Source organism: Plectropomus leopardus, chromosome 8 (assembly GCF_008729295.1).
Source record: "Plectropomus leopardus isolate mb chromosome 8, YSFRI_Pleo_2.0, whole genome shotgun sequence".
Classification (NCBI taxonomy): Eukaryota; Metazoa; Chordata; class Actinopteri; order Perciformes; family Serranidae; genus Plectropomus; species Plectropomus leopardus.
In genome coordinates this window covers 13,323,414-13,337,413 of record NC_056470.1, presented here as the reverse complement: position 1 = coordinate 13,337,413, position 14,000 = coordinate 13,323,414, and the positions used below count along the sequence as shown (strand labels likewise).

Below are 14,000 nucleotides of genomic sequence, written 5' to 3'. Positions count from 1 at the left end.
ATGATGGTAATCTCATGTTTGTGGTTTTTCACAGCAGAGATGGGAGAGAGACTTTAAAACAAAGTCATTGTCTTGGCAGATTACTGTTAATTCGGCGCAAGTACAGACTGTAAAAATGAGAGAGAGCGCTGCTCATGTAACTTGGTAAAATGACACCGAAAATGAAGATGGTTGCAAATCTGTCATGCTCACAAACAACACTTTCTGTGAGCAGCAATGCAAGTCTTGGCCAGTGTGACTGATGCTATCCACAGACACACAAGAGGGTTTTAAGCCAACGGACGCAGATCGTGGTGGAATGCGGCTGAGATTAAAGCCAATCTTTCTCTCTGATCAGTTTTTTGCTCACTGCCGAGCTCTGTTCTAACCCCACTCTCACACAAGTTCAGCCCCCATTACTCCAAGGACCTGGAGCATGAAATAGGCTTGCCAGCATGTGGATGTCAGATTGTGTGATGTTAAAGCTTAGACTACTTGATAGACACAGGCTGACTAGAAGGGAGGGAGTCATGCAGCGAGTGACATGACATCGTCATTTAAATGCTTTTGATTTAAATTAATGGTGACGGCCTTGAATTCTGTGGAATTCAGGTTATAGTTTGCGCAGTGAAAGCATCAATATGGTTCCAGGGTCCAGATTTGCAGCTTTTCTCTGCTTTATATGATTGGTTATTGGATGTTTTGGAGTTTCGAACCCCATGTTAGACCACACAAACAATTTAAAGACACAAATTTTCAGTCAAGGAAATTCTTAAGGCTTTTTATTTTTATTTTTATTTTTTTTACATTTTACAGGCTAATTTTCTGGATCCAAACCTTGGAATCTACCCAGTCCACCTAATTCCAGTTGACTAATTCATCTGGTATCATTACACGAAACAATGGCTTCTTTGTCATGTTAAAAAAAATATGTAATTAGCACCACAGAGTGGATTGACCATTTTTTTTAAGCAGATGTCAAGCGGTTCGCAGAAACCATTGATGTGTATAGCAACGATGGCAAGCGCTAAAAACAAGACAAATGCTTCTGTTGAGGCTGTCTTAAATTGACATGTCTTCTCAAAATCGCCCGGCATCTTGACTCAGACTAAACCTGCTGGTTTTCCAAAAGCAGTTTTCCTCCACACCAGCAAGACAAGTATGTTGGCATGTTGGCTACTCATCAGTGGAGACTTTAAGTGATGTCAGATTCAGGAAATCCGTTCTGGACACACAAGTTGAAAACTGTCTGATATCAGGCAAACAGGCTAAATGATCCATACATTCGCTGGCATGGTAAAAGCCTCTGAGATCTTCATAGTCTGCTCTTTGTAATAATAAATGATATAATAATCCTCAAACTTCTAAGCAATCATGATTTTATATGAGGCTAAAGACCATGGGGACTTGAGGCTTGCCTTCACACTGTTGTGCTCATCAATAAAAAGCAATCCATCCCCTTATGTGTTCTCCTGAATACCAATATCTCTTCATCACTGTCTCCGTTAATACAGAATATTAGAGTCTGATTTCTGTGATGGAGTGCCCTGAGGCAAGATGTGTTTTTTTCCCTTTTTTCCGTTTTCATCAGGCGTGACCCTGTCATCTCCTCGGGCGACGCAGGGAGATTGTTCTGCTCATGAGAATTGACTAGCTAATCCAGAGCAAAGCACTCCCAGACAGAGCAGACACTGCAGGCTGCCTTCATCAGTCAGAGCTCAGGCGTTACTACCGTCATGAGCCACTGATGAATTTGCTATCAATGGTCCATAAAGATGAGTGTGTGTGTGTGTGTGAGAGAGAGAGAGAGACAGACAGACAGACAGACACTTTGACTTTTATTAATGACTCCTGCATCTTATTTGAGATGAAGGACTATGAAATATATTTTGGTAATTTCGCCCAAATGACGTGTGCAGGATCTGAAGTGAAACAGTGCACATTTGCATTTACTTTCAGGAGGACCTGCATGTGATAATTGCACATTTTAACTTTGCTGTTCTTTTGGCAAATTTTTACAGCTCATTTGTACCCATGACGAAAACTTCCTCTCTGTGTTTAACATAGACAAACATTGTACAGCTCAGTGTTTTTGCATGTTAGCTACCATTCATGTATATCTAATGTTGACCAAATGCATTCCATGCAGTCAGGCATTCATTTCATTTCTGTGCAGTATGAAAATCAATCAGCAGATCCCTGAAATTTGCTTGAGTTGTATAGTTTGTCACAGTGAGTTTCAAGTCTGCATTTTTCTTTGCATGTTACACTTGTGCAGTGATGCAGTTTTATTGAGAGGTTCAGCAATGCATGACCTCACTGTGTAATAATGAAGCAACAGCGAAAGCAGACTTGATGTTCGCTGTGATGGAAGTCAGTGAAATACAGGGAAGGGTCTAATTTACAGAAGCAGCATCTGCAAAATTCTAAGTTACTTTATGGATCACTGGTGTGGTATGAGGGCAGATCTTCAGACAGTGTGCATAACAGCCAAATTAGAAACCTTTCTATTTGTTCATCTTTGTATTTAGAAGAGTGCACAATAATCAGCAATCACCAGTGGGTAAATATACCAACAAAACATTGTACTAGAGGGGGCACCCATTAGCTCACCTGATAGAGCGTGTGCCCAGGTACAGAGGCTGTGTCCTCGCCACAGCAAAGGGCCGCGGGTTTGACCCCAGCCTGCGACCCTTTACTGCATGTCATCTTCTCTCTCTCTCACCCTTTTATTCTAATCAGTCCTATCTAATCAATGCAAAAAAGCCACAAAAATAGTCTTTAAAAAAACAAACCAGGTATCGTCCTATCCCATATCCCTCATCCTTTTCCTCCATTCTAAAACAAACAAAGATGTTTACTTAAGTATATTTTCTGAAACTACACTTTATATACCTTACACTGCAAAAAAAACTATCTTAAAAAAGTAGTCAAAAGACTGGCAGCAGCGGCAACCACAGAAAAACCAAAATATTCAAGTAATATGTCCTCATTCAAATGAAGTGCAAAAGCAATACATTTCAGGATATTTTCATGAAAGGTTTTGCAAAGACACACTGTGTTTTTTATAGATTTTCCTGTGCATTATATTAGTGAATTGTTACGATCAAAAAACTGCAATAACGTTTTAACATATACTCAAGATAGGTAAGATAGGTAGGATAACAATTTTGTTTTGGAAGACTTGAGTCTCAGTGGATACTATATAACACAAATAAAATAATCTCAAACTTTATCCTGCTGCATTTGTGTTTGCATTTAATGTTTAATATCCTTTTTTTTTAATCACAAATTAAGCTGAAGTTGTGCCGAATTGAATCTCCTCAAGTTGAACTGTGAGTGTGTTGTTTAAAGTATTATATAAGATGTGATTAAATATAATGAAATTCTATGTTCTTGGTTTTTACTTTTTTCTGAAACTACACTTACAATTTATATTATATATAATTTACTAAAATACAGCCTAAATTTTGTATCTTGTAAATGTGTGTATTTAAATAAATTACACTTACAGCATTCAACGATCACCACTCTGTAAATATAATGAAGCACTAAAGATACCATTGAGAGTGTACCCTCAGAAAAGCACATATGTTTAATATACCTTTGTGTAGTGTGTAGCAAAAAATTAAATGAAATACTTTGCTTGTGCCTGCGTGCACACACAAACAAACACATGGATGCACCCACACACACGTATACACAAAGTGGGTCTATAAGAGAAACAAATAAAAAAACAATGCAAACGCAGTGACATTTAGTTATATTATGTCTTTGGTTTGTGCTGTACCATAAGGCTACCAGCCAGTCTATTATTAATCACCTCTGAAAAAGTTTTCCAAACAAGAAAATAACAGGACCCAGCAGTCTTGAAAACTGTAACCAGTATGTTCTTTTAGAGTTAATCCCTGTTGAGGTAAAAAAAAAAAAAAAAAAAAGTAATACTGGTCCAGAAACAGCTTAAGGTTGGAGTAGAGTCGAAAAGTTTCTAAGTTAAACACTTGCAATAAATTTTGTCCTCTTTTTTTATTTATTTATTTATCATTCTGAGGACACAAACAGATTCCCGTAGGAAAGAAAGGTCAGATAATGGCTGCTGTTTGCATACATGCCTGCAAAGGGCAAACATTAATCAGTATCCCATCATGCATTCAGTAATGTGTGCGTGTGTGTGTGTGTGTGTGTGTGTGTGTGTGTGTGTGTGTGTGTGTGTGTGTGTGTGTGTGTGTGTGTGTGCATCCATAACAGCATTGAATGAGTAGAATTTTCAGTACCTTTTTGTATCAATTTTTCTATCACTGTAGATTGTAGATAAATCCATGAAATGCATGTCCTTCCTGGGATACAATCGTTACAGGGAAATGCAGCCATGTCGGAGGCGCTTGCATTAGCCTGGAGGATCTCTTGCATGTAGTTTTCTTCTAAATAACACTGCAGACTCTCATGGATTTTATAGGAGTCTAGCCGGTAAAGTGCTCAGTTGCTCTTTGCTCTGTAACACACCACAGAGGCAAAAGGAAGAGAGGAGAGACAAAATCCAACAGAGCCAATGTGTCGTAGAAGCGTCTGCATGTACCGAGTGAAATCAGAATATTTCTTTATATTATTATATAATTACAACGTTTATCATTACATTTGTTTTATCTCACCACTTTTATGTAGCACTAAATAGGTGAAATTGTACAGGTTTTGAACTGGGCATGAGTGCTGCCCTCTGAGTGTTTGCACTTTGTCTCATGACTGGAACTAATAAGGAAGTCTTTGTCTCCATGTGTTTGTCTATATGTAGATTATTTGATTACAGAATGCCAAATCTGCCAAAACCTCTTATTCACAGCAACGTGAGTGTTTTAAATCTTTTTTTTTTCCAAGTGTATTGAAAGAAGTGCTGAGGAGGGTAAAGCTTTTAACCCAGCGTTGCATCTTTTGAATAGGTTTATAGAGAAAAATCTGTTGGAATGTAATTATTCAAGCAGTGATGCGGTTTAGTTGCCAAGTCCAAAACAAATAAGAGGTTGTAGGCTGGAGCCTCCCCCTGTCACGAAAGCACTTGCTGCTCAAGTTGTTGACCCCAGCTGCTCTTTTATTGCCTTTTTGATTTAAAACATCCTTGACTTGGGTTGCTCTTGTGTCCTGCACAACTGTGGAACAAAATGCTCTGCATTCAGACTGTGGATAAGGTTTTAACTGTATATAGACCGGTCTGAAATCATCCCCTGCTAGCTGCCAAATGCAGGTAAATTGTTGGCAAAGGCGTAATCTCTATAAACAGATACTATTTGTATATGTATGCAGTTGGAGAAGAGGAGAAATTAGAAGTTATGCAGTCAAGGGACAGTTCATGTAGAGTGTAGGTTTGAGTTTGTCAAAGAATAAATACTGTAGCTCCTGAAAATCCAAGTAAAGTTCATGGGCACGTTCTTGTTTGCACATACATGTGTACAGGACTCTCTCAGTCCTAAAAACTAAGACTCCTCTGAAAGCAACTCTGTGATTCAGAAACTGACTGTGGCCTCTGCAGCGGGCTGGGTTTGATTCCTGCATGTGTGCCTTTGCTGCATGTTTTTCCCCTTCTCTCTCCCACCTTAACTGTCTGCCGAAAGCTGTCCTATCAATGAGGGAAAAATGCCCCAAAAAATCATCCTTGAAAAAAAAAAAAAAAGAAGAAGAATTGATTCTGTAGCACTATAGCTGGACTTGGTATCAGATGATCTGGTGATTTTGTCAGATGGGATATTGCAGTAACTGTAGCATACACACACAGACTGTTATGCGAAATAAATATGGAAGTTAGCGTGCCAACTCTATTATTGATACATTTTTAAGAGGTCTGCAGACAGCATGTGCACCCATTATATGATATCAGCCATCATCTGCTCCATACTGTGGGCCTGTGCTGTGTGCCCTCTCTCTGCAGGCGGACTGAATAAGGATTCTGTGGGAACAATAGGTCCGTTAATTGATTTTGTCTCCAGTAACAGGCAAAAATTGAACCCCACCCCATCGTTCCCTCCCACTCACTCTGAAGAGGGAGAACCAATCTAAAAATTTCCCCCCTCCAGACACTTACTGTCATTCCCTATCAATTTTCGACCTCCAGTTCCGTTCCAGCCAAGTCCAATTTCAGCTGCCTCTTGGCCACTGGACTCTCTGACGGATTGCTGGACCTTTTGCAACTTTGGTTTCTGACTCCTGCTCTTTTTGTAGAAATGGGAGGGCAAGAACTGGAAGATGGAAGAACAGTGCAGGATGAGAGAGTGTGTGGGAGACACTGTGAGTGACATGAAGACAGAGGAAAGACAAAGAGACCATAATGTTCTCCTATAGAAAGACATATAGTGATTATGGGGTCTGAATAGTCTGTGTAGACTCAGAAAAATAGCGTATTTTAAGACAAATTATAAAATCATAGTGTCTAAAAAGTGTTCACACTGATGAGGAAGCCTTCAGAATTTTACACTGTAAAATCTGACGCGTTTTCTCTTGTCTAAGAAACCAATTGCCTTGAAAAATGTAGGTGAACATAACTATTAGTCTGAATTTTGTTTACTTAATGTCTAATTGTTAAGTTTACTTACAGTTTAGTCATATTTACTGCATTTTCTGAAGTTGTTGCAATTGCAATAACAAGTTTAAAGAAATCTTTCCAAATTTTAGCAACCAAGATTACTGTGTTCTATTTCTGTATTCTACCCATTGCAAACTAGTCAATCATATTTTTATTTTCTTAATCATGTAAACAAAACAGAACTTGCACATCTCCTAACTTTATCATTGGCAGAATCCTCTTTGTAAGTCAGACTGTAAGTCAGAGTTTACTTAAGTTAAGTTAACACTTACAAAGAACAAGGTCATTTCACTTGTTATTTTGAAGTTGCAGCAACTTCACAAAATTAAGTATTTGGCTCCATTTAAAATAAACGTAAAACTTAAAATTAAGATTTATAGTTATATTTGCTTTCCTTGAATGATGCCACCAGAAGCAAAATGCCCAAAAAATCCGATGTAATCTTTGTAGAAGCTGGTGATTTTAATCAACACATCCTTCAACTCCAAAGATGTAGCAGGATCAAGGACAAATTAATTTTTTACTTTTTAAACTCTGTTTAAAAAATGACTAATAAATCTACCTTCTACCCTCTTCTTCTACCCTCTGCCTTCTTTTTCAAGGCAATCAGTTTTCAAAGAATTTTAAGTAAGATCTGCTTGTCAGATTTTACAGTGTACAGTTTTTTAATCTCTTTTTTGCACCATTAAGTTCAGGAGATGACAGACTTTGGGTCCTCAGAGAAGTGCTGATATTTTGGAATAATTTAACGACCAGTTTTGTAGCATGCTGAAGCTGTTACACAAAGGCTGCGGGATTATTTAGGAAGACAGTTTCAGCCGTTTTGCTTAAATCATACAAATCGGAAATGACACTGATCAGATTCATAATTCACTGGTACCAACTGCATGTCAGCTGATGCATGGACGCTATTATGCAAATGCACACATTTAAACAGTCATTTACATCAGTGGCCGGGGATGGAGATTTTATTTACTGTTTCGATGAATCATAATAACTAGAGGCGATCCCATTTAGGAAATGGGAATGGAAGGGAGGCAGAGATGGAGGGAGGGTCAATGAATGCACATATTTCTTCCCCAATCGAGTCAGAGACAAAGATCAGTCGTCATTAGCCTCAGTTTAATCCCTGTGGCACTTCACTGTTGCATAAGACTTCAGTCAGAGAAACACATTAAGCCCATACTATTTAAAGAAACACTCTCCTCAGATATCATGTATTTTTGGTGATTTGTTACAGAAAATGCAAGCACCAAGCTAATGCTTTTAAAAACTGCTAATGCCTCAGTCATGAGGTAATTTCTTTAAAACCCAGTTGGATACATTTTAGTTTCTGTACATTTTAATATATATTGATGCAAGAGCTTCAGTGAGTATTTGCTTTTTTAATTAATTTTTTTCCTCATGTTATCATGGAGTGCTTGCTTCATTGATGGTTTTATTTTATTTTATTGTATATTTATTTTTTTCGCAGTGTCTTTTAGTACAGTGGTTCCAAAGTGGTCCAGCCAAGGGGTCCAGATTTTGTCCTTTGTCCTTTTCATTAGTTCAAGGTCTACACATCAATAGCCACATATTCAGTTTTATTTTACAAAATGTAAACATCACATGGCTTAGAAAAAAAAAAAAAAAAGTATTGCGTCCAAAAAAGTGCATACTATTGCTTCAAGATCAGTGACATGTTTATAGACCAAGTAATACCAAGAACAGGGCAAGACAATAGTAATGTAAGAGCAGGAATAGCACATCAAAATATTCCTGTGCCAGAAATTCAAAATAAACTGTATTTTTCACAAACTTTCCATTCCAAATGGACCCATAACCCACATTTGGACCGCGACCCACCAGTTGGGAACCACTGTTTTAGTATTTCGTATCTACTTTGAAGTAGATTAGCCGTTAGGAAATAGGGCAAGGGGAAAGAAATTTCAAAACTGGGTCCTTTAAACTTACACTCTCCCTATTGTTCAGCAGATGAAAGTTTGGACTTAATATTTAGAACTGAAATCATATTTTTGCTAGTACAGAGAAAGTAAAGTAACAGAAACGGTACTGCTGAGTGGAGAATTCCAGTAAAAAAATGGGTTTAAATGTAAACTGTACACAACCCTTAGTGGAACCATGTTCCCAGTTTTCTAATGTGTGAGCTGCGATGTTATAATTAATAGATTTAATGGCCAAAGCTTAGTACCAACACTAGATGTAGGAGTTAAATTTTTACCTATAAACTAAAGTGTATGTGACGCTCCATCATTCAGGAGCAGAACACATGCCTCCTCTGTCAGCCAGTGGGGAACAGGTGGTGCTGAAGGCAGAGAGAGCTAACAGCAGAGAGTCAGCAAACATCCGACCCCGATACATCATCTCATCCCCACTAGTGCCGCTGTTGTGATGGCAACAGAGTCACACCACTGCAAACTAAAACACACAAGCCTGTGTTGTCAAACTTTCTGTGTGCTCACAGTCCTGCACACCGACAGAAATATCTTTTTTTATGTTTGTCATCTCTTTTTCTTCTGTTTGGGAGGAGAAGTAATTAAGGCCAGAAGGTTTTGTTGACAGTTGACAGTCTCGAATGAGATGTATAACATCTGACTGCGGCTGCTTTGGTGAAATTTTTTTCTTGAATACCATCTGAAAAATGTACTTAAATCACTTTTTATCGAGGACTACATTCTTTTTTTGCTATTTCTTTCTTTCTTTTTTTTTTTTTTTTTTTACAATTTTCTGAAACCTCTATGTGAGAAATTACCTTAGGTTCATGAAATATGATTACTATGAATACCAACCATTTATTTTATTGAAACGTGTTATCTGTTATATTTCAAACAAGCTTTTGCAATGAACTTGTAATTACACTTAATTTTCCCATAACTATCTATTAATGAAAATAAATGTTTTGTTTTTTTTAAAGTAAACATGCTTTGAGGTGTTTTCAAATGGCTTCTCCCACCAAAAAATGCATAGTATTGTAAACAATTAGAATGTGTGTTTATTTTTTAAAAAAAAGCAAATAAAAAAGTTTTTAAAAATGTTAGGCAAAACTTCATATCTGTAACAAGATTATGATGTTAATTTGCATATACATAAGCATCCTAAATTATGTGCTTCACACTTTCCACAACAAAAAACGTTGGCAGGGTTGAGCCTCCACGGGAATGAGCTGCACGCAGTCCTGGAGGGCAGAGCAGGAGAGATTGCACTTATCAGGAGGCTCCCACTCTGACTGTCATTTGTAATGCAGAGCTATAGTGCTTGTTTGTTGCCAACCTAGAGACAGTACGGACATTGAAAAATAGGTGGCTGTCTCTGCTTCCGTTTACCCCACCCTCCCCCCAACCTCTGACTGTCTTATCGAGAGAGCTGCAGCCCTGCACTCGCCTGCACAAAGCTGGAGAAGACAATAACATATCTGTTTTCACCTCACACACTCTGCTAATAACTGCTGTGGCATATTCAGACAGTTCATCTTGAGTTTCCTATCGCAGATGTAGAGGGTCCTCTTGCTGGTGAAGTGTAGAAATGTAGCCAGTCGTTGCTGCAGTTTCGGTTGTCTTATTGAGTGTTCTGACACATAACTGAGTCACCACCAAAGTGTTTCATATAAATCAGGGAGCAGGATGTAAAAGCAAAATCTCCATATTTTCAATAGGTTTATTTTTGTCATGAAGCACCGCTGCTCATGAATTTTAAAGACGAGGTGAGAATTGGTATGTTTGTCTGCAACATACATCACACTTACAGTTTGCACTGTTTGACTGACTATAGGTGGTTCCTCTTTTCTGTAAAGATATATGCTGTGAAAAGAATATTCAGCCTACCTTCACAGTGCCATTCGAACATTTTCAGATGTTATAGATATTAACTTTGCTATTACAGTTTTTGTGCTGTGATAACACTTCTTGTGTAATTTTTGAATTTAATTAAAGTAAGTACATATCATCACCTTGGTCTAGCACTTACTGACAGCTAGGGGTAGGGGAAAAGTGTTTCACTGGAGTATCACACTATTTTTTTATTTTATGCCTCCACCTCCTGAGGGAGTGTGAGGTGCAGCAACTTGCTTATTCTTCTCTCAGCTGTGGTCAGAGAGTGAGAGTGAGTGTGGGGCAAAGTGCTGGGCCTGAATCAACCTTGTACTGCTCTAAAATGAAATAAGATTTTTACCAATTTTAAATACTTCAAATATAGAAAATCATTGTGGCAGCCGACACAACTGAATCAATATATGGGAAACACTGCAGGGATAGCTAAGTTCAGTTTACCTCAGCGAGTTTTCCATTGTAAGTGTAAATTTTAGTAAGTTAAGTTTATTTAATGACGCACATTTCACAGGGGAAGGACACAAAGTGCTTAACTGGAATAAAATTACTGAAAATAAGACAATTTAAAAACAATGTTAAGTTTATTTACCACTTTTCTATGCAATATATGTATGATTCTGCTGAAATAAAAGTTAAAACGACTGGCAGACACATAGTGTGCATTGATTTTGGACATTTTTATAATGATATACAGTCTCTAATGTATGATTAAACTTTTTCCCATAGACTGTTACGAAAACAATGAACAAAAATCGCAACAAATTGTAATATCAAATTGCAATAACTAAAAGTTACAATGCATATTGAATCTGAAGACAATCATATTGTCCCAGCCCGACTGCTGCCTGAAAAACTTCAAGTACTCTCAGTTGTTTGAAATGGAGGCACATACAATTAGATCAACATCTTCTATAGATCTTATGCTCTACTGTAGAGGCTGTATGTCTGACAAACTCCTTTAATTTAATGTCAATTTGCCATAGATATAGCATGGAATTCAGTAAAGCAAGCCAAGTTAATTTATATGTCACATTTTGTACAAGGTTTGGTAATTCAAAGGAAATTACATAATGCCATAAAACGAACACTATGAAACATTTAAATTAAACAGCATTTCAAAGTAGATAACAAAGACTGTAACAAATAGATCAGGATGGAAGTGCAAGGTGAGTGATGAAGAAAAGTTACATTTTTAGCATTCAAAGTCACCTTAAGGTTTGTGTAAGCTCTATGTTGCATGATAACTAAATGATATTACTGTCAACTGATTAGACAGCTACCACTAGGCAGCCAGTGTACCATGTTCCCTGTCTGTTACGTTGTTAAAATTGTGTTTGTTCACTGTTTTGCAGTGTCCCACTGTGATAAACAGCAGGAAGTGCAAAATTACACCCTAGCACTTTGTAGTAACAAGTTCCCTCTCTTTGTTGCAGCACTGAAATCAATTTTTATATAATTATGTTTGGTTCATTATTTATCCTTCTACAGTGATCGATCTTGCAGCTGGATTTAAGTGTTTTTTTGGTGAAGTTGTGGTTATTACAACTTACTGTGGGAGGTTTAAAATCAGTGTCTGTATTTTGCAATCAGAGATTTGTACTTTACCCAGAAAATTTCAAACATATGTGCTCCCAGTTATTGAAGAGACAATGAAATTCTTTAAGGGAGTGAGTGTCATATAAACCATAGTTATACCAACCCATAGTATATATGGGTTGGCTCTTAGACATAATACCCACATTTTCAGTGTCCTTGTCCTTCATTTTCTAATCCCTGTTTTGCTGCCTTCACACGATCGATACATGCAAACCTAATGAATAAGTAATCAAGTTGAGTCTGTGACTAGTATAGGATTTTTAAACACCAATGAACTGTATCTTGCGGTCGGTGGTTTCCAGGACGGGCCGGCTCTTTGGTTTGCCAATAAGGGTGTTGCTGCTTGAGTTGCTCCGTAAAATGTGGTCCTATTATCGGGTCCATTAAGTATACCTCTGTGTAATGACACTCCACTCGCCGACGTTTTTCTCTCGACCCTTTTCCTAATAACCCCTTTTACATTTCATTTTCGTTATTTAGCAGGCAGCCCTCATCCTCAGCCACTTACATTTAGTCAGTGAACTCAAATTAAAGGACTCGAAAGCCCTGGGAAGCAGGTGCATGTTGTACGAGCAGTGAACTGGTCTGAAAGGCTCATTTTAGTTTCAGGGGAGAAAAGGTGAGAGCTAAAGTGATCCATGTAGTGCTAAAAATGCATCAGAGCAAGGCTGCATGCACCACATATTCTCCATTATATTTTCTTGTCGCAGTTTGCTTTTGTGTCCCTGCTGTCCTTATGTAACATATCAATCATGAGTGTGGAGGGAAGATGGGAGTATAATATCAGGTCTGCTGTTGGAGGAGTGAGAAATATCGGTTAGTGTCATGGCCAAACCACAGGATCAAAGATACATGTGTCAGTCACAAAGGTGACAGTCAACAATATACAACCACAATAAATGTGTCACAGGTAACACATTTATTGGAGCGACATAATAACGGCGCCCTAGTATGTATTTTAGATAGCATACCGGTGTTCTGCAAACACAAGAGGCATGATGTGTAACGCAACATCATCAGTGTACAGTGTCATTTTACACAGACGCATAGATCTGTTACTTCCTTGCTGTCGGCTCAACGGTGCCTTATATACAGAATATTAAGGCAGAATAACAGCACAGCATTCCTATCTTGAACAGGCTGCGTAAAAGGGGCTAGAGTACTGTCCTCTGAGATATGAAATAACAAAACCTTACAAAACGAGGCTCATTTATTGTTTATTCTCCGTGTGGAATACTGGACTGTAATAGCCAGACTTTGTTCGTTAGAAATGTAAAGTTGCTAAACATTTTCTTAATGATCATTTACAGATTTCTTAATCTCACTGATGGTGTAATAATGGTGACAGACCAGCCCATTTTAGTATGAAATGGGCATAGCTTACTGTATGAGAGGATTATTTCCACTGATACTCTGGAGAATGCAAAGTATTTGCTGTTTTGCTGAAATGACAAACATTGCTGGAAATCCACTTCTCGCTCTGAATGTTGCTCTGTATACATTTTCACACTGCAAAATAATCATCCTACTCTTTACTAAGAAGTGCAATCCGTATTCCGTCTTTAATTTGTTGTTGCCTCTCTGAGTATTTTGGTATATTCACTTTCCTATTCTCAGTATTCCCATTCATCTTTGATTGATTTTATTTTTTCAGACGGTAATATTGGAGCTGGGAAGTATGAAGTGTGATTTATGCGAGGCACTTGATAGTGGAGCCGTGCGAGATGGGGCTGAGCAGTTTCCTCACGCCAGCCGTCCAACCCCCTGCCCTGAGGATGCATGAAATTGAGCAGAATGACTCAACTCATCCTTATACGCATTACTCTCAATATGCTCCACCTAGACAAGTACTTTCCATGTGCAAAAAAGACATTCTTGGATAAAAAAAATTATTTTTTCGGGTGTGATGTGAGAACTGGAAGTTGGACGTTTGTCTGTTGTGGCTTGTTTTAAAATCGAGTGAAATGCTCTCTCTGCTGCTGATTTTTGAAAGCGCTTTGAAACATTTCCAGTGAGTCAAATTGGGAAGAAAA

At 38.0% G+C, this 14,000-nt stretch overlaps 1 protein-coding gene across 5 annotated transcripts in view; it reads left to right on the top strand.

Moving 5' to 3' along the window:
• kazna (kazrin, periplakin interacting protein a) overlaps nt 1-14,000 on the top strand; it is a 224,519-nt gene that overhangs the window by 176,346 nt on the left and 34,173 nt on the right. The gene's annotated exons all lie outside the window — the stretch shown is intronic.